The sequence below is a fragment of the Cebus imitator genome, unplaced genomic scaffold (genome assembly GCF_001604975.1).
Source record: "Cebus imitator isolate Cc_AM_T3 unplaced genomic scaffold, Cebus_imitator-1.0 Scaffold12, whole genome shotgun sequence".
In the NCBI taxonomy this organism is placed as follows: domain Eukaryota; kingdom Metazoa; phylum Chordata; class Mammalia; order Primates; family Cebidae; genus Cebus; species Cebus imitator.
Window position 1 is genome coordinate 2194614 of NW_016107327.1, and position 21133 is coordinate 2215746.

A 21133-nucleotide genomic window follows, 5' to 3' on the forward strand; every position below is an offset into this window, starting at 1 on the left:
TATTTCAATTTTGAAAACACTTTTCTACATCATTACAAAAAAAAAGAAAAAAAATAGGGTTAGTCTCACCATTTAACCAATAAAGAATAAGAGAATGAAATAATCTACTTGACATGTTTCCCAAAAGGCAATGCCAATGACAGGACTGAAATGGACATGCCTTGATTCTCTTCAGTTCCATCTGGAATTGCATGCAATTATAATATATGGTTTTCATTGCTTAATGTTTAAACTTATAATACTTTTTCTAACTTCTTCGAAGATGCTACTTTATGAATAAGTGATCAAATATCTACCAACTATTTAGATATAAAACATTTGAATCATTGTTCTTGTGATTGAACATTATTTTACACTCATGTAACTCATCACAGTCTCCTGAGAGCTTAGAGTCATGTTATACTTTACTGACACATAAATTATGTTCTTTACCATATGTTTATGTTGGATTTTGGGCTTGACTTAAACTAAGATAAATGTGAAACAATAAATGTTAAATGATAAATGTTAGTTATTCCAAGACACTAAATTATAAGCATTCATTCTTTCAAGAGACTACCCAAGAGCGATTAAACTGCCACTTATGTGTGTAAATAATTCAGGCATTTTTCTCTTTTCTTATTGATACTCCCATGTAAAGAGTAAATGGGGAACTACCATTTAAAGTCACTATATAATTCAAAGACAAAGATAATTCAGGCAGACATTTATTGCACATAATTTGACTAACCTTGATGAAGTGCAAATTGTTATAATTACAGAAAGGCAGATATTACACATTTATCAGTATAAGTTTAAATGTTTTTCTTATTGAATTGTACTGGGGAGAAAAGCATAGCAATTACAAAAAATATAGTGATTATATTTAAATTAGTTTACTAAAGTACTTTTTGAAAAAAAGCAAAGAAACCAACTCTGCCAAACTTCAATAAAAGAAATTTATTAGTTCACATAAGCAAATGAAAAACAGAATTACCAAGCTTAGAAAAGAATAAGAACCTATTATCATGGCATTTTTTCCTGGGACGTGGCCTCATAGTGTTTTATGGGACAACATCATTCAGTTCCTCAGTTCTAGTGTCCTTCTATTCCTATGGTCTCGACTCAGTATTTAAATTTTCAGTTCAGAGAGTTTGTTGGCCTAGTTTGATATCTATTATTACCCCTGTGGTCAGAGGAGCGGGCCCTATGAACTTGGTCATGCTGTTTCTTTCAATGTCAATGAAATCAGGAAGTGAAACTTTGTCTTCAGCATTTCTGGTCTGAAGAGAACAGTTATTCTTTGCTCAGGGCCATAAGAATTTTTAATCCTTGTAAGGAACATAGGGAGCAATTAGATGTGCTATCAGCAAGCCTTTATTCAGTGTTTCAGTTTAGACTCATTTAATTCTGCCAATTTAAAATCTTTGTTATGCCAAGAAACATCACCCTTTCATGTGTCATATAATGTAAGCTAATATTAAATTAGTTCATGAAATGAAGTGTTAGAATGGCCAACTCCCTCAATGAGAAAGTTGAATGCATGTTCTGTGGATATCATTCTTGATTAATTCGGCTTGAATCAGTGTATATTGCAAGTTTATTCTCCCAGTTGCATTCTTCTGATTCTGCTTTCTCTCCCTACCCTGCCTCTTTCTGCACTCCCAGCAAGGTTAAGTTTGAATGATGGCTACCAGAGCTTCTCCAGGCTAGAGAGATGCAATAGGCATTGTAATGAATGTTTGTTGCCTTATTTCCTTAGGGTCTCCAAGTCTCAGAAATTAAGCTTTTTTGTTTCTTTCTAAATTAGTGTCATTTTTTTTTTTGCTATTAGGATCTTCCTTGCATATAAGAAAAATATCTTGGTGTGATTTTATCATACCAGTGTGCATCCTGCCCAATCTCTCTCAATAATGTTACATTAAATTTATTAATGTTAAAAACTCACCAATACATCATTATAATTACTACTTTTTCATCTGTCATCATTTCCTTAGCCCATTACATCTCTGCTCCTAGCCACGGCTTTGGCTGCATTGGCACATATTTATTACATGTATATTACATTTTTACATGTTATAGGCCCCGAAATACCATGTACAGTAGGATTTTATACCATGGCTTTTCAAATAAGACCAAAAAGGAAAAAAATGTAATACTGGCTGTTATAATCACCTAATTATTTATATGTAGTTAATTAATATTTTATTGTTATCAAGAAAACTTTCCCACAGTCTCCTCATTATTTATCCATTATTAAAGAAAGCTATAACAAAATGTCCCCAACTGCCTGAGTTTCACCATCTGTGGGCACATTACCAGGTGATGTGGGATCTTGATGAGTTTCTCCAGAACTGCCCATGGCTTCTACTTTACTAATTGAAATGTAAATCACACTGTCTTTCGCCAAGTCTTAGTCTAATAACCATTTTCTAATGCCAATTTCTCTGAGAGAGCATATTTCCAGCAAAATAATTTCTAGAACTGATGTCTTAATGATTTAGACTTCTTCAAAATGGAAGCAATTAAAAAATGAGTATCGGACTTAAGGGGATCTCCATAGGAGGAGCTCGGGACATCTCTGTAGCCTGCTGCTGTTAGATGTTTGTGTTTGAGTCTGATTGGCCTACTTGAGGACACATGACACCTTTCTTAGTCAACAAAGGTGCTAAAACAAAATACTATAGACTGAGTGGCTTAAAAACAAAAACATATTTCTCACAGTTCTGAAGCCTGGGACATCCAAAATCAGAGTGCCAGCAGAGTAGGATTCTGGTGAATCCCTGCTTCCTGGTTTGCAGATGGCCATCTTCTTGTTAAGTCATCCAGTGGAATAGAGGGAGACAGGGAGGGGAAGGGAGAGACAGAAGGGATACAGGAAGGGGAGGGGAAGGAAAAGAGCACCCTTTCTTTACTTATAGGGACACGAACCCTATCATGAGGTCTTCACTCTCATGACCTAATTAGCATTTAAATACCACATCTCTGAACATGGTCACAATTGGAATTAGAGTTTTAACATATGAAATATAGAAGAGCTCATTCCAGTCATAGAACCACCAAATCAAGTGAATTCAACAATTCAAAACCTAATTCCAAAATCATATTAATTATGTAAAGGTTGAATGTGAGGATAGGCATTTCTAAAAGAGTAACTCCAAGAAGAGAAAATATGACACTTCTCTTTCCTTCCCTTAATGATAGATTGGACAAATCCAGTAGACTCTAACTCACTTTTGATCATCAGAGGAGTACCAAATCAACTCTAAACCCATCTATCTGTTCCCTAACCTTGCTTCAGAATTAGCCTTTGACTGGGGTTTTGTACCAGGGTAGAAGATATGGTCTGAAGATTGTTCATTATTTTCTTAAGCCCTTCTTTCATCTATTTCTAATTTTGCCAAGACTAGGGAAGGCGGTGCATATGCTTTCTTCTTGACTGGGAAGCAACTGCAATTCTCTTTCAGTTGCTGCTAACTTTTGGATAACACTGACACTTCTATGTGGCAGGCATCTTGGGACTCAGGGGGAGGGTTGTGTTGTTTTGTTTTGTTTTCAGCATTGGGGATGGGAGTCAGTAGGTCCTGTGGACTATTCCTACTGCATTATTCACTGATGCATGTTTTATGTGTTATCAAGGGTCAGCTTGACTTCTTTCAGCTCTTGCCAACTTAGGTGCATTTTTGAAACTGTACTTGTCAAAATATACTTGATTGGCAGGGAGCCATTTTTCTTGACATACCAGAAAATACCTTACTGCAAGCCTAGCCATACTCTGTAGTGTCCACTTGATCCACGCAGCTACACGTAGAGCATTAATGTCATGCCAAAGAGTGGGAAAGAGGGTACTTCCTGCTGTTCTCTTTCTCTCCTGCCATTTCTCTACAAGCCACTACTCGTCTGCTGAGCTTGTCACAATGGCAGATCACCAGAAATGCCCCCTAAGCAGTGAATGAGAATAAATAACTTCCCACATGTTTCTTTGACACGTAATTCTTCACTCAGCACCGTAAGACAGGGTGAAAAGAATTAATTCTTCACAAAACTGCCTTCAGTATCATTTGTTCACTTTCTGTTCATATTGTGTCAAAAAAAATCTCTGTACAGTATACAGGAGAATCAGTACTTTAAGATCCTATGTGTGGCAAATATTTCCCTGTTCTATAAATTAACCCCTTGAAGTGTTTTACTATATTTTTGCTAAAAATGAAGCTGCAATTTTTATGTAGTAAAATGTATCTTTTTATAATTCTCAATTGTGTTTTATGCCTTGAAACTCTTTTTTCTCGATGACTACAATTTTATTCACTTTTGGCTCTCATAAAAATGTATCTGCACAACCACATATTTTATGCATTTGAAATTTATTTTATTGTAAGGAGAATGGTGAAGATACTATTTTATTCTAGTAGAAACCCAGTTTTCCCAATATAATGTACTTAATAATTTGCATTTTCTTCACTGATTATAATGATCACTTTAGCATATATTAAGTATCATGTTGTTTTCTTGGAAATCTACTTTTAAGTGTTAATCAGCTGGCCATTTTCCAGATTTTGTATTTTTTTGGTTAGTTTTGTAATTGTTTAAAATGTTATTTTTAAAACTGTCCAGTAACATAAAATCTCTTTCTAATTGCTTAAATCTTTTTATATGTTCCTTGGTAGAATTTTAATATTTTCATAATGTAAGTAGAATATACTTATTAAGTTTATTTTCAAGTGTTCGTTACATAGTAGGAAATATACATTTGTTCTCTACACCCCAGTTTCTGAAACAGTTGCTAGAACACCTGTAATTTTCAGAGTGTCAGGAATGTTAGGAATATCTTTTGTTCTTATTTTTGGTCTTTGACCCTGGTTTCTGACACAGAGCTCCTAAATCTCTTGGAATTTCCTAGGTGATGAGAACCTTTTTTGTTTTAATAAGGTGACTTATAATGGGTAGCTTCAGGATGGGGACTGGTCACCAGAAAGACCAAGCCATGGCTAGAGGCTTGGAACTTGCTGCTCCCCCAACCCATTTCCTCCAGGAAATAGAAAGAGTCTGAAGACTGAGTTAATAATCATTTCTATTTGATAATGTCTCCATTAAAGATTTCCTAAAATATAGTGTTCAGACAGCTTCTAGGTAAGTGATCACGTCCACCTGCTGGAAGGGTGGTGCATGTCATCTCTCGTTCAATTACAGCTCCTGTGCTTCTGGATCTCAGCTGCATACCTCTTTATCTGGCTGGTCATCTGCACCTTTGGCCATCCCCTTTATGATAAACCAGTAAACGTAAGTAAGAGCAGTTTCCTAAGTTCTGTGAACGTTCATTGCGAATTTGAACCTGAGGAGGGGCTTGTGAGAATCCCTAATTTATAACCACATTAGCTGTGTAAATAGTAAGTAGGGACTCACTACTTGCAATTCACATTGCTACGGGGTGTTGAGTTGTGGAACTGAGCCCTTAACCTGTGAGGACTGCACGAACCTCAGGTTAGTGTCATAATTGAATTGTAGTACTCCCAGCTGGTATCAGAGAATTGGTTGATGTGAGAAAAACAACAACAATCTGATATCAGAAGTATTGAATCAGTACAGAAAAAAAAGGAATGGTGTTTCTTTGCAGTATTTTATGCTCTATTGGCTATTCCTCTGATTCTGTACTTCCTTCTTCCCATTGTATTTTCTAAATTGTTATTGTATTTATGTAAAAATGCCTCTGCCTTGTTATTGCTATCTGAGAATTAACAAAATATATTTATTAATAGTTTTTCAGTTGACTGAATTGGGTCTTCCAAATGAAAAACAAATCTTTAGAAAAGAGTGATAACTTTGCCTTTTGCTTTCTAATATGTATGTTTTGGAGGGTGTTGTTTTGAATTAATTGGTGAAGTTCTTTTGAGCAAGGTAAATTATATCAATTTAAGGACATGTTTTTTTTTCCTCGTTTACTTTGTTGATTATGATAGAAATGTATCAAGTACTCCATTATTAAACTAGACAAAGGCTTTGCTAACATATGTGTGTGTGTGTTTGCATTTATGATATATTTCCACTTTGATCAGGAATTAAGCCTTATTATTTCTATATAAATATTTAATAAGTTAATATAAATAAATGTCTTAATATTATATTTTATTTGCTGTATATTATTTTAATCAGAGATTCTATTTATTCATATTTATAATAGATACTTTGCATTACTATTCATAACTAATCTTGGTCTTAGTGGTGGTGGTGTTTTTAAAATTTATCTTTGCCTGGTTGCTATATTAGCCTAGACTCTCTAAGAAGCAGAGTCTGAACAAAATATTAAAGTGTTGACACATTAATTGGGATGTTCAAGTCCAGTAAAAATAAGAAAACGAGGATAAAAAGGCAAGGAAAATTGGAAAGGCCATAATGATGGGTTATTGTTGGTCATTACTTGATGATAAGCCAGGTAGAGACATGGCAGGGAACTCAGGAAATATGTTCTCTGGCCATGTATATCACTTTGCTAGAGTTGTCATAACCAAATACCATGGATCCAGTTGCTTAACAACTAACAAGTATTTTCTCACAGTTCCGGAGGAGAGTAGTCCATGATCTAGGTACTGGCAGGTTTGGTTTCTTCAGAGACCTCTCTCCTTGGTGTGCAGATGTCCACTTTCTTGTGTCTTCACATGGTCTTTCCTCTGTATATGTGTATTCCTGGTGTCTCTTTGTGAGTTCAAATTTTCGATTTTTACAAGTACATCAATCAGGTTGGATTATGACCCATCCTAACAACCTCATTTTCTCAATTACCTCTTTAAAGACCCTATCTCCAGAGTTACATTCTGAGATGCTAGAGGTCAGGACTTCAACATATTTAAGTAGAAACAAGTCAGCTCATGACACCATGAAAAATAAATTTCATTTCTGAACATTCCACAGAGGGAAAATGGAAGAGGATCTATTTTTGCTCAACCCCCCTTATTTTCCATTGACCAAGATTCATCCCATAGGAACCTAGCTCTCCCAAATAATGCCATTTCACATGGAAAAACTTAAGGAGTCAGTCACATGAATAAATTCAGAGTGTGGGGCCTGCTGTCCAGAAGACCTACAACTTCAACTTGTATTCCAGGCCAACCAAGTATATTGAAAATATTCTCAAAGCAGTGCAGTTCAAAATCTGAGGAGCTGTACATATGGTATATTTCTGATACAGTTTTTCTTATTATAATCATGTTGACTTTGTAAGGGGAATTAGGGACCTTTCATTTTCTTTCTGCAGTAAATTGCATTGGAATTATTTTTTCAATTAATTTGAAATAGTTCACTTGAGAAATCATGTGGTATGACATTTTGGAGAAGAACACTCTTCATCAACATTCTCTGTCTTTAATGATAATTCTTCTATTTAAGGATTTATAGCTCTTTTTTGAATCAATCTTAATAACATATATTCCTAAAAACTTTTCTATTTCACTTATTTTCAAGTATATTTGTCTTGCTTTGTGTGAAATTATTTCTCAAAAGACAAATTAATTTCTTTCATTATTGAAACTTCTACTTTCTGACTTACTGAATATTTCTACTTTCTGACTTTCATATTTAATCTATGATTTATAATTATTTCTTACATCTAGTGTTTTCTATCTTATCAATTCACTAGTTTCTGCTTTTAAAAAACTTTTTAAGTCTCTACTGTAGGTTTTTTTTTTNAAAAACACACGACATAACAAGAAACAAATTTCTAATTCCTGTTATTTTCTCTTAGTATGTTACCTCCTGTTTTCATTAGCTAAGTGTTTGGCTTTTTTACTTGAAAAGTCTGAGTCAATTTCTTTTAAATGCATATCCATTATGTAAATACTTGATTTTCTAAAACTATCAATTGTTTTTTATTTCTACGATACTTGAGTCTAACAGTTTTAAATGTATTAACTTTAATTATCATTGGAATATTTGATTTAAAATCCACCTTTTTGACTTTTTAATCAAAAATTTTATTGAGTATAATTTATATACAATGAAATAACAAAATGCTAATTTTTCTTTCCTTTTTTTTTTTTTTTTTTCCTTTGAGAAAGGATCTTGCTGTGTCACTCAGACTAGAGGGCAGTGGCATGACCTCAGCCTAGGCTCCACCTCCTAGGCCCAAGTGATCCTCCCACCTACGACTCCTAAGTAGATGGATCAACAGGCACACAGCACAATGCCTGGCTACTTTTTGTATTTTTTCTAAGAGGTAGGGTTTCACCATCTTGGTCACGCTTGTCTCAAACTCCTGGGCTCAAGCAAACATCTTGCCTCTACCTCCCACAGTGCTAGAATTACAGGCCTGAGCCGCTTCACCCAGCCTAATTTTTTATTTTAATAAATTTTGAAAATTTTATACATCCATGTAACCACAACCCAAAAAGAGATATAGAAAGTTCTCTTGATATCTCTTTCCAGTCAGTTTTCAAAACTGCAGAAGCAACCACATTTTAACTTCCAACATCAAATATTAGTTTAATCTACTCTTAGGTCATTAAAATAGAAGCATACAGTATGCGTTTCTTTTACTTAACACAGTGTTTTTGTGAAATTCATCCATGTTGTCATACATGTGGGGATTAGAGTGGGCCCTAATTCAATAGTTAAATTATTAACACACCTAATAACTTACAATGGTGTGCTTATAAAAAGAAGTTCAGACACAAAAGAGATAACAAAGGCAAAGGAAATATCATGTGATGACATGGCAGCAAGGCAGGCATCCAAAGCTGGGAAGAGAAATCTCAGAAGAAACCAAACCCAGCAACACCTTTATCTTGGACTTCCAGCCTCCAGAACTGTGAGGAAACTAAATTCCTGTTGTTTAAGTCACGCAGGCTTGGTATTTTGTTATGGCAGCCATAGCAGGCTATAACACATGGATAAAGCTTCCATGAGCATCTTGATATCCTGGACTCCTTTTTTTAATAGACATGAGTTTTCTTTTTGTTTTCTTTTCTCTCAGGTAAATACCTTAGAGCAGCAGTCCCTATGTTTTTGGCACAAGGGAATGGTTTCATGTAAGACCATTTTTCATGCATGATGGGTGGTGGGGATGGTTTTGGGGTGATTCAAGTGCATTACATTTATCATTAGATTTGCATAAAAATCCCCACAATCTAGATTTCTCATATGCACAGTTTATAATAGGGTTCCCTCTCCTATGAGCACCTAACACTGCCTCAGATATGATAGGAGGTGGAATTCAGGCTATATGCTTGCTTACCTGCTGCTGTTGCAGCCTAGTCTCTAACAAGGCACAGACTGGTACCAGTCCATGCCCTGGGGGTTAGGGAGACTACCTTAGAGTACAGTTAGATGTACGTCTTACTTTTAAAGCAACTGCCATACTTTTCTCTAATGCAGTTGTATAATTTTACACTCCATCAGCAATGTGTGAAAAGCTCCAGTTGTTCTATATTTATGCCAATATTTAGTGCTGTCACTCTTTTTATTTGAGTCATTCTAGTGACTGTAAGATGGTGTTTCATTTGGCTTTTAATTTGTGCCTTCTTGATAGACCAGTGAAATGTGTCTTAGCATGTTTTGTGCTGCTATAACAGAGTATCTGAGTTTGGATAATTTCAAATGAACAGAAATTTATTAGCTTACATTTCTGGAGGTGGAGAAGTCCAAGTTTAAGGGGCCAGCATCTGGTAGAGGCCTTCCAGCTGTGTTGTCCCATGACAGAAGGGACAACAGAAGGGCAAAGAGAGGGGAAGAAAGAAAGAAAAATGGAACTCTCAGCCTCAAGACTTTTTACAATGGGCGTTATCCATGCATGAGGGTGGAGCTCTCATGATGTAAACACTTTCCATTGGGCCACACCTTCAAACACTGTTGCATTAGGCCTTAAGTTCCCAACACATGCTTTTTGGGGTATAGAATCAAACTATAGCAACATTTTCATGTGCTTACTAGCCACTTAGCTTTTTGTTGTTGTGCTACCTGTGTGTTCAGTCTCTTATGTATTTTTAAGTTGTTCTATTGAATACTGAGTTTATCTTTATATTGTTGATTTATGGAACAGCCTTATTTAAAAAAAAAATGGATGCAAGTACATTGTCAGGTACATGTACCAGAAACATTTTTCCCCAATTAATATCTTGCCTATTCATTTTCATGATTACTTTTGATCAATAATTTTTTAATTCTGATGAAGACAAATTTATTTTGTTATGGCTAATACTTTTTGTATCTTGTCTGTTTTGGGAAAAACTCTTATCTATATTATTATATTTTTTTACACCACAACAATCGACACTAAAACTAATGCTACAAGTGTAGTGTTTGGGCTATGATGGTTAGTATTATTTGTAAATATTTAAATACGTTTGTATTTAAATTCTGAAGATTGAATGGGAAATTTATTACAGGTTTACAATTTGCCAGTATCAGTCTACATTGCATTTTGTTGTTCAATGTCCCAACTTTCTCTCCAGATACCCTAATTCTATCAAGTTGGCATTTTATTTTCAAAGTTTAAATAAATCAGCATGTCATACAAAGCCATTCTACATTTGCAAAAATCAGCTTCAGTTACTGAACATGCATTTAGGATTCTTTATTCCACATCAGTACCTCTGTAAATGTCATTTCTGATGCTTGGGTTGGTCATCTATTTTCTCTCTTCACAGTGAACTGAAACTTTTCTTCAATGTCAAAATCATATGGCACGTTCCCCATCTGAAGCGTAGGGAGAACTATCATATCCATACATTACTCACATACTAGTAGAAATTTTGAATAATATTTCAATTATTTATTTATATTCCATGCTAGACTCTGTGATTTTAGAAATTAAGGGCTAATCTTATTTATCTTTGTGTTATTAGTGTCTAGATTACATAATGCCTTTATATTTTAAATAACTTCTTAATGAATGGAACACAATAGTTCCAGAGCTACATGGCTAACTTGCACTAATTGCTGAGCCGCTTTTCCATACTATTTCTTACTATTGTGAAATGTCATATACAAAATTGTGTCACTCTGGTTCAGATTTCTGAAATGAACATGACCTGCATCCTTAAAAAACAAAACAAAAACCCAAGGAACTTCTCTTGAACTTTTGAATTGGGCCAAACAGCCACACTCACAACGTTCTTGAAAAAAACTGAATCTTGCTAGCAGTACAACTCCTGAACAGCAACAACTAATAAGCTATGAACTTCTGTTCTAAGCTGGTCGCTTCTACTAATGCTAATTTTTTCAAAACAACTTCTGTAACCAACCTTAGCTTCCTTTTAAAAACCCCTCTTCCCCTCTCTGTCTTCAGAACACAATTTGGCTTGTTGATGAATCTGTCTCCCAAATTGCAATTTCTAAGACGCAAATAAATGCCTTGTTTTACTGCTTTGCAGTTGTTTATTTGCCTCTTTTTTTGAAACTAAGCAAATAAAATTTAAAATTCACCAAAATCTATATAAGTCACAAAAGATAATAAAAAGAGCAAGGACTTGCAATTTTTGAGCCTTTATTTAACTTAGTAATAACCTGTCAATACATTATATTCATCATAGACTCCTTCCTACTCTACTTTCTTGTAAAAATATATTTGATATTTTTAGATACAAGGTATGTCAAAAAATCACCTAAATATAAGGTACATGTAGGGAGATTTAGGTGGGTGGGCACAACTATGCAAAAGCATTAGTTTTATGAGTACAAATTCTTAAATAATTATGGTAAGGCAATAGCTTAAACCTGAACTATTTTTTCATGTAAGTTGTAGTCAAATTGGCTTAACTATGTGAATAATACATTATCTATGATAAAATGTATGAGAAATCAGAAAGCCATTATCAGTTAAGAAAGAGGCAAAAGGTCCTACAACTGTAATCCCAGCACTTTGAGAGGCTGAAGCAGGCAGATCACTTGAGATCAGGAGTTTGAGACCAGCCTGGCCAATATGTTGAAACTCTGCCTCTACTAAAAATACAAAAATTAGCTGGGTGTGGTGGTGTGTGCTTGTTATTCCAGCTACTAGGGAGGCTGGAATCCCTTGAACCCAGGAGGCAGAAGCTGCAATAAGCAAAGATCGCATCACTACACTCCAGCCTGGGTGTCTGAGAAAAAAAAAAAAGTATTTGGTGAGGGGGTTGGGGGAGGTAAAAGTTACAAGTTTAACAAAGAATCATCAATATGAAAAGAACAAAATACAAAATAATTTTTCTTGGCAACATCTGGTATTTTAACATACTTCTGACTCAAAGTTGTACATCATATTGCCCAATAAAAGTTTCAACTTAAAAGAAATTCTGGTTGATCCAAAGACAAGAAATAATGTTGATCTTGTAACATCAATATTGTTCATTTTTTAAAGAGAGAAAATAATTATAAAGTTTTCTTGACATTAGATCAAAAAGCCGTATGCTGGATTCTTCAAATTCTTACCAGATATCTGTTTCATGATTTTAGTCAACAACATACATCTACCAGCTGAGAAAAGGTTATTTCAAATGGTTATTTTGCCAGAATCGTAATCATGTTTTTATATGGGTACAGAAAGACACACATTATTCTTTACAAAGAGAAAGTTTAATAAAATATTAATAATAAAATGATTAAAGTTCAGTCTGCTTTCAAGTAAGTAGTGATTTCAAATTAGAAAAAAAAAAAATCAAAATTCATGTCCCAGACCATTTTTATCTTTTCACAGTTACTCTTGGCTGTTGCTGTAAGGATAAAAGCATTTGTCTTAACAGATAGCCATCTCCCTTAACAACATGTTTTATGATGCTAGTTATTCTTGGAATTCAATAACAATTCAAAATAACAGAATTTTCAATATCTTATGCAGGACTTCTCTGGTAAATACTGATGTTAATCCTCATCTAAAAACATACTATGATGTTTTCTTTAATGTCTAATAAACAATAAGACCTTTTTTTTATACTTTCCCATTGTTTTGTGATTTATTTGAATTTTCCACAGATCATGCTTTTCCCGTATGATTTCAGGAATAAAATAATGCACAGTATTCTGGTCTTTAAAAGTTCTTAGAGATGGCTTGTAAATCTTTAACTGTAAGGTAGATAGAAAGTAAATTTTATATGATTAATTATTTTCTCTGTCCTGTTCACCACTATATCCCAGTTGCTAGAACAGGGCCTACCACATGTGGAACAAATAAATGAACTAATGTTTGAACTCATGTAGAGCAAAGTGAACTACTTTTATTCTAATTGCAGGAGAAGTTTAAGCCACAGTGTCTTATAAAAAGATTCTCATTTATTAAAATATTTTACTAATCAGGAACCTAAATATGAGTCACCTTAAAAGTTAGTGATTTAGATTGTTACCTTCACTCTCCCAGAAATAATATTCATGTCTTCTCTAATAGCATTCAAGGTGGCTTCCTCACAGCAACATCTTGCTCCTTTTACTGGTTTTGTATTCATCTAAAACTCCTTGGCAGTAGCTTAGAGCCATCTGAAAACTTGAATATAAACCTAAGAGTCAAACAAGCTCGACAAGTAACTTTGTGATATTCTCCTCACATCTTGTGTGTTTTGATAATGTGCTGCCTCTTTCAGAGTTATGTCTTATGTTTCAAATGAGGAGATTGACTCCACTGCTATTACTGAACTACAAAAATGCTTTCAGCCATCCTATTAAATCTATTGTAATGCAAGCAATAGAAACCCATAGAGGTTTTGCTTTTGTTGTTGTTGTTGTTGTTTCAAATTTAAGGGATATAATGTACTAGGCAAGGGAATGTTTACTCCAAAATAATTTCCATTCTTTATACTCTATGTTTCTTACATGACTAAGAACAATCTAACACAAAGGTCACTGGGGGAAAAAAAGATGATATAATTAACAATACTAAAAATGTTATTATTCAGTTTACATTTGAATTTAGCACAGAAAATTTAACATTGATGAAAATTAAATGACTGCTTTACTTTTCTTTAGATGCTACTTGTCAGAGATTGTCCTGAAAATGCTTGTTTCTTCTACAAATTGAGTTGAATAGAATGAGAAAGATATAGATTATTATAAATTCCCAGGAAACTTTTCTAGCCATCAGTGAGCAAATTAGACTTCTTGCAGCCACTACTTTTCTTACTGATTTCAATTATATCCAAACAGACCAAACAAAGCACAAATGCCCTATGGAAAAATAAACATCCAAAAATAGAAAGTACATGAATGTACAACAAGACCTGTACAAAGACCACAGGGGAACATGTACCTGCTAAAGGGCTATCCAGCTGCAAAATAGTGTCTGTGTGATAGCAAAGCAATTGGTAATGGGTATGAATTCTTCTTAGAACAAAATTAAGTGTGAAGTTAATGGTAGATGAGGAAACACATCTATTCTTAATGAGATTACGAGAGTAATAAAAGGGCAACAGGCTTCAGCATCACATTTGATTGAAAAGTGGATTTTAAAATTACAGTTGACTCTTGAATATGGGGATTAGGGGTTCCAACTGCCTGCACATCTATCTTGACTCCAAAAGCTTAACTGCTAGTAGCCTGCTATTCACCAGAAGACTTACAGAGAATGTAAACCATTGATTAACACATATTTTGTATTTTATATGTATTATATGCTGTGTTCTTATAATAAAGTATGCTAGAGAAAAGAATATACTATTAATAATTATGAGAAAGAGAAAATATATTTACTATTTATTAAGTAAACATTGATCATCACAAAAGTCTACTTTGTTATCTTTACTTTGTGTAGGCTGAGGAGAGGGAAAAAGAGGATGGGTTAGTCTTGCTGGCTCAGGCAGGGGTGGCAGAGGTGTAAGTGGTGAAGGATGGAAGTGGAGGCAGGAGAGCAGGGTATACTTATAAGTTACTTGGTGTAACTTCACAGAAATACTTTGTAATTTCTGTCTGTTTTTCTACTTCATTTCTCTTAAATTGTTTGTATATAGTACCAATTCCTGTTCCACAATCTGCTTTACTTTGAGTTCCCCTATCATAGAAGAGTTTATGTCATAAAAGAAGCCAAAATCAGTCTTGCTTAACCAGAGCCCTTTTGCTGGGTTGTCTAATGTCTGGTTATTTTCTGGCACTGCTTATTCTAAATCGACTTCCTTTTCATCTGGCATTGGTTCAGAAGCACTCAAGCAATCCCCCCCAAGTTGTCCTCTGTTAATTCCTTTGGTATGGTGTCTATCACCTCTTGTATTTTTCCAAGATTCATACCTTGAAACTCTTTACCCCTACTCATCTTTTTTCCCATATCCACAATTTCTTTCATGATTTTCTTTATTGGACCTGTCATAAATCCTGTGAAGTTATACACAACGTCTTGATACAGTTTTCTACATCAAGAACTTGTTGTTCCATGCTTGATGACTTCCTTGGCTTTTTCTATAACGATAGCATTTTCAATGGCCTTCAAGACTTTCATGATATTCTCCCTGTTGGAGTTCTCTTGCATAGCATTGATAATCCTTTCCATAGAATATCATTGGTAATGAGCTTTAAAGGGCCTTGTGACTCCTTGATTTAGAGGCTTAGTGAAAAACATGTATTTGGGGACAAGTGGATCATTTTGACACCTTTAATGTGAAATGTGGCCACAGAGGGTTCTGGCTGGCCAGGAGCATTGCCCAATATCAAAAGAACTTTAAAAGGCAATCTCTCACTGGCAAGGTTTTCTCTGACATCAGGGACAAAGCATTGATGGAACCAGTGCAGAAGAAGAATTCTCCCTGTCCAGGTCCTCTTGTTGTACATCCAAAACACTGGCAGCAGGTGGAGCACTTCAAGGCTCAAGAGTTAGCACGTTTATCAATAAGGGCAGTCCTGATCGTCCAACTGCGTTTGTACAAAACAGTAGAGTTAGCTTTGCTATTCCTGCCTTAAATTTTGGTATGAACTTCTCTTCCTTACTAATAAATATCCTTAGTGTTTTTTGTTGTTGTTGTTGTTGTTTGGTTTGTTTTTTGTTTTTTTCAGAATAGAGCACTTTCATCTGTATTCAAAAACCATCCAGGCAGATATCCCTTTTGTTTTTTAAGTGATTTTCTTAATGATATTTGGGGAACACATCTACTGCCTCTTGGTTACATGAAGCTGTTTTATCCATTATCTTGATATTTTAAAAGCCAAACTTCTTTCTAAAATTATCAAACCATCCTTTGCTGACATGGAATTCCACAACTTAAGATACTTTCCCCCTTTTTTTTTTTTCTTTATTGTAGTAACTTAGCTTTTACTCAGATCATATTAGACTCCATAGTTATGTCTTTCTTACAAAAATCCTGCACCTACATAAAATCTGCATTTTCAATACAATATAAAAAGGTATTTCACAAAAAGTGCAAGGTTTTAGCTCCTGCAGGGATAGTTGTAGTGATAGCTTCACAAATTTTATTATTTTGCAATAACTTTAACTGGATTCATTTGTCTTGAAATTATCGGGAACTGCAACTACAGACCTCTGTGATACATATTAAGCAACTCAACATTTTCCTGTAATGTTGTGACTTTTCTCTGCTTTTTGAAAGCATACGGCATCACTTGTGGCAATTCATATGGGTCCTATGGTGTTATTCAGGGTTTTTAATATTGCACTAAACAGGATGAAAATGATGCAAGAACCACAAGAGATCTTTTTTTTTTTTTTTAACCATCATATTCAATTTACTAGAAAGATGAACTGCTCACAGAGAAATTATTAGCATCACAGAACACTTTAAATGGATACTCACAACAATTAATCTCACTGCAATAGCAATAGAAGGTGACTGCAAAAATAGCAGTGGTACAAAATGACTACTGCTAATTTTATGCAATTGTTATTTAATACTTATTCCTTGTGTTTGTTTATATTTCTCTTACCTGTGAACAGTGCTATGTACAGTCTGTAAGTGTTGGTGTGTTGGTTTTGATAAATTTCAACTTTTTATCATAGATTTGTGTATATTTTATGGTAGTAAATGATAAAATAGACTACTGTCTACATACACTTTGTGCATTCATGCCATATCTAACTTTCTGTTAATTTTTAAAAAATTTCTAGTCTATGCAATTTATATGAGTTTTTTCAAATTGTCACAATCTCAAAAAAATTTCTAATATAATTGTTGAAAAAAAGCATATAAGTGAACTTATGCCACTCAGAAGTGTTGTTCAAGGGACAACTGTATATTGTTGGAAGCATTAAGAAGTAGTTAAATCAACGTCCTGTCTTTGCTTTGCTATTTGCTAGTTGTATAAGCTTAAACAAGTATCAGTCCTCTCTAAAATTATTTACATCTAAAGGAATAAGGTGATATCACTAAGTTAACATATTCTTACAATGATTGAATGATTTAATGTTTATAAACTTCTTAGAGTTTCTGAACACACAGTTAATTCCTAATAATAATTTAATAATAATTGTTTCTTTTGCTTGGAGCCATTTCTTTTGAAACAGGTGACTGGCTAAGGTTTGTAAGAAACTTTCTAAAGCATTATAATACCCAGGACTTCTCAATGTTGATATAAATATATTCTCCGTGTGTGTGTGTGTGTGTGTGTGTGTGTGCGTGTGTGTGTGTGTGTGTGTGTTTATACATATATGTGTCTATATATATATATATATATATATATATGTAGGAGATATGTATATACAAACACATATATATGGTGACCATAAATTATATCTTAAAAGGTTGCTTTATCAATAAGGGATGTCTCCCCTGTAAAAAAAAAAACTGTAGGTTTTAACTCTAAAGTCTACTTACAAATGGACCCAAATATCAGCATGAAATAAAGAAAACCATTGACTTTGGCATCCAAAGATCGGGTTTTGCACCCATCTTGGTCATGTAGCTGCATAATCCTGGACAAGTTAAACTACAAACTTCATATGTTCATATGAAAAATGGTGACAATAACAACCCCATCAGAATTTTGTGAAATTAAATGAGATAATATATACAAAGGAAGAAAGCCTAGGACACAAAAGATATTCAATACATATGAGAGTCTTCATTTTATTACAATTACAGCAATAAGTATTCAAAGGAAAAATTGATCATCAGTGGCCAAATCAACTCTACATTCTCTACAAGATGGTGAAATCTAGGTGACAAAAAATTGTATACTGGGAAAGTTAATACATCTATTTTGAGTTTCCAATAAAGTATTAAATATTAAAATTAAGCATTGCCTTTAGAAAGAAGTATTAATTTTAAAATACACTAAACTACATGAATTTATTCTGATTTATTAGCCTACTAGCTTTTATAAATTAAACTGTGCCCTTCTGCTCAAAATGGAACACGTATTCAAAACCCACTTTCAATTTTTTGTGGGTTTTTTTCATATTTTTTCTTATGACAAATACTTCTGCCATTTATATATGCCTTCATAGTGGTATAGCCTGTTACGTACCTTGTTAAAAGTGACAGAATGCTAGTAGAGTAGGAAAGCATACCAATCATATCCTTTCAAATGATATAATAAGCATTTTTCTTTAAAGTGGTCAGTAGACACAAACATGAAGTACAAAAATGATTTATTTCTCCTTTCAATTTCTATGAATAAAAACATCATTAAAATGCTACAAACATAAAAATTAAAACCATGCCTCCACTAGAAATACAAAAATTAGCTGAGCATGGTGGTGGGCACCTGTAGTCTCAGCTACTCAAGAGGCTGAGGTAGGAAAATCACTTGAACCCAGGAGGTGAAGGTTGCAGTGAACCAAGATCGTGCCACTGGTCTCCAGCCTGGGAGACAAAGTGAGACTATGTCTCAAAAAAACAAAATTCTGAAAGTTTTTTAAAAATTAGGTTGTGAATGCAGCCTTTTTTTTGTTGGGGGAAGAAGGTAAGAAAGTGACTCTTTGTATCTTCCTTTTCTACCATTTAGTCCTTGGTTGGATTCGTATTTTTAACAACAAGATGGCTGGGCACTTTAACTCACACCCGTAATCACAGCAACTGGGAGGCTTAGGCAGGAGGATTGCTTGAGCTCAGGAGTTTAAGACCAGCCTGAGCAGCATGGCAAGACACTGTCTCTACAAAATAAATAAATAAATAAATACATTAGCTTAGTGCAGTGGCATGCATCTGTCATCCCAGCTAGTCAGGAGGCTGAGATGAGAGAAACTCTTGAGTCCTGGAATTCGAGGGTGCAGTGAGTTGTGATCATGCCACTGCCTTCCAGCCTAGGTGACAGAGCAAGATGCTGTCTCAAAAACAAATAGGAAGGAAGGAAGGGAGGGAGGGATGAAAGGAAGGAAGAAAGGGAAAGGAAGGAAGAAAGAAAAAGGAAAGAAGGAAGGAAGGAAAGAAAAAAATTCATGAGTTAGCTCTTCAGTGATAATTATATAGAATAATTTGCTATGTCCAAGTCATACACATCATACTTTGTCAATCTTTGGTGGTTCCTTCTCAACATATAGCAGTTGGATTATGTGAATATTTTTTCTCAATTTTTAGAGGTCCTATTAAGCAATACTCTTCATTCCTCCTTTAGTTATGCCAGACAATGACCAAAAACTACCCTGTGTAAAGTACAGTACAAAATAAATTATGATTTTTTTCATATAGTTAGATGAAAGATCTTCCCTCCTAAAGAGGTAAGACACAAGTATAAGTATATGGTACTAGGTAAAATGAACATAAATAAACTTCAGGATATTATAGCTATGTGTAGGAGGATATGATTACCTTGAGGTAGGAGGGAAAGAAAGAGCTACTCAAAAAATTATTTATAAATGAGAGGAACTGTTCCTCTTCATAAATGAGAGGAACTGTTCTGGGTAGACTGAAAGACTATGGAAATGCCAAGTGGGAGGCATGACTATGCAAAAAGAAACATGTAGGAGGAAAAATCAGAAATCTCTCATAAAGCAAGTCACTTAGCTTCATGTTGTCACAAGATGCATATGAATAAGGTCATATGAGATTATAGTGGGCATTTGGAATGGTGACAGACAACAGAAGAACACAGAAAGACAAATGAGAAATTGGTCAGGAGGACAGATCAGTAACTTGTATCAAGAGAAAGCCATGGACTAGTGCCCAGCAAGGATTAAACAGAGAAAAAATTTGCGAGAGAAACTAGAGATGCAAGTCGGGCAGGACTTAACTATATGCAAAAATGTTGGTGAAATCAAATAGTAGTCTTAAATGATGCCAAAAATGTTATTTAGAATAACTGGAAGAAAACTGATTTAGTTTTTTGTTGCTCAGTTTTCTAGTGGAATTTGTCACAAAAACCTCTGAATACATACAGTAGATATCCAACTACCTGGATGAATATCTGAATTCTATATTCTTAAACATATTAGTGCAGGGTTCAGCCCTGCTGGGTCTAGAGGGTATTCTCTACAGCTGCGGAGACAAGAGAGTGTAGAAATAAAGACACAATACACTAAGATCGAGAGAAAAAGAGTTTGGGCCCAGGGGACCACTACCACCAGTACTCAGAGACCAGTAGTGGCCCAGAGTGCCTGGACACTTGGACTTGTGTTAGGTACAAAACAGGGGGGAAGGGTAAGTAGGGTGAATCTTCAAACAGGTCACGTGTCTAAGGAACAAGGGGCCCAGGACTTTCAAGTAGCCAAAGCAGTGGGCAGCAAGATGCATCAGCACTTTATGTTATACTTGCCAAGTTAAAACAAAGGCTTCAAAAATTATGCTGTTTCTTACTATTTTCAAAAGAGGAACCAGGTGCAGAAGTAGGGAGGGAAAGCAGACACAGGTTGCAACCAATATAGCACAGCACCACATAGAGACAATTATTCCCCCGGGTAGCTGCGGGTTGGGCTGACTAGTATCAGTCCTTCCACAAGAGCCAAGAGCGAGGGGGAGTGGAGTGTTCTCCGACCCACCCAAGGTCAGGGGATGTTCCCTTCCCAGGTCTGCTCAGTAGCGGGTGCTTCCCCAAGCACTGGCTTTACTGCAGCGATTTTTTTTCCCCGTTTATTTATTTTATTGCATTTTAGGCTTTGGGGTACATGTGAAGAACATGCAAGATTGTTGCATAGGTACACACGTGGCAGTGTGATTTGTTGCCTTCCTCCCCATCACCTACATCTGGCATCTCTCCCCTTGCTATCTCTCCACCCCCCACCATCCCTCCCCTATTTCCCCCCAACTGACCCCAGTGTGTAGTGCTCCCCTCCCTGTGTCCGTGTGTTCTCATTGTTCAACACCCGCCTATGAGTGAGAACATGCGGTGTTTG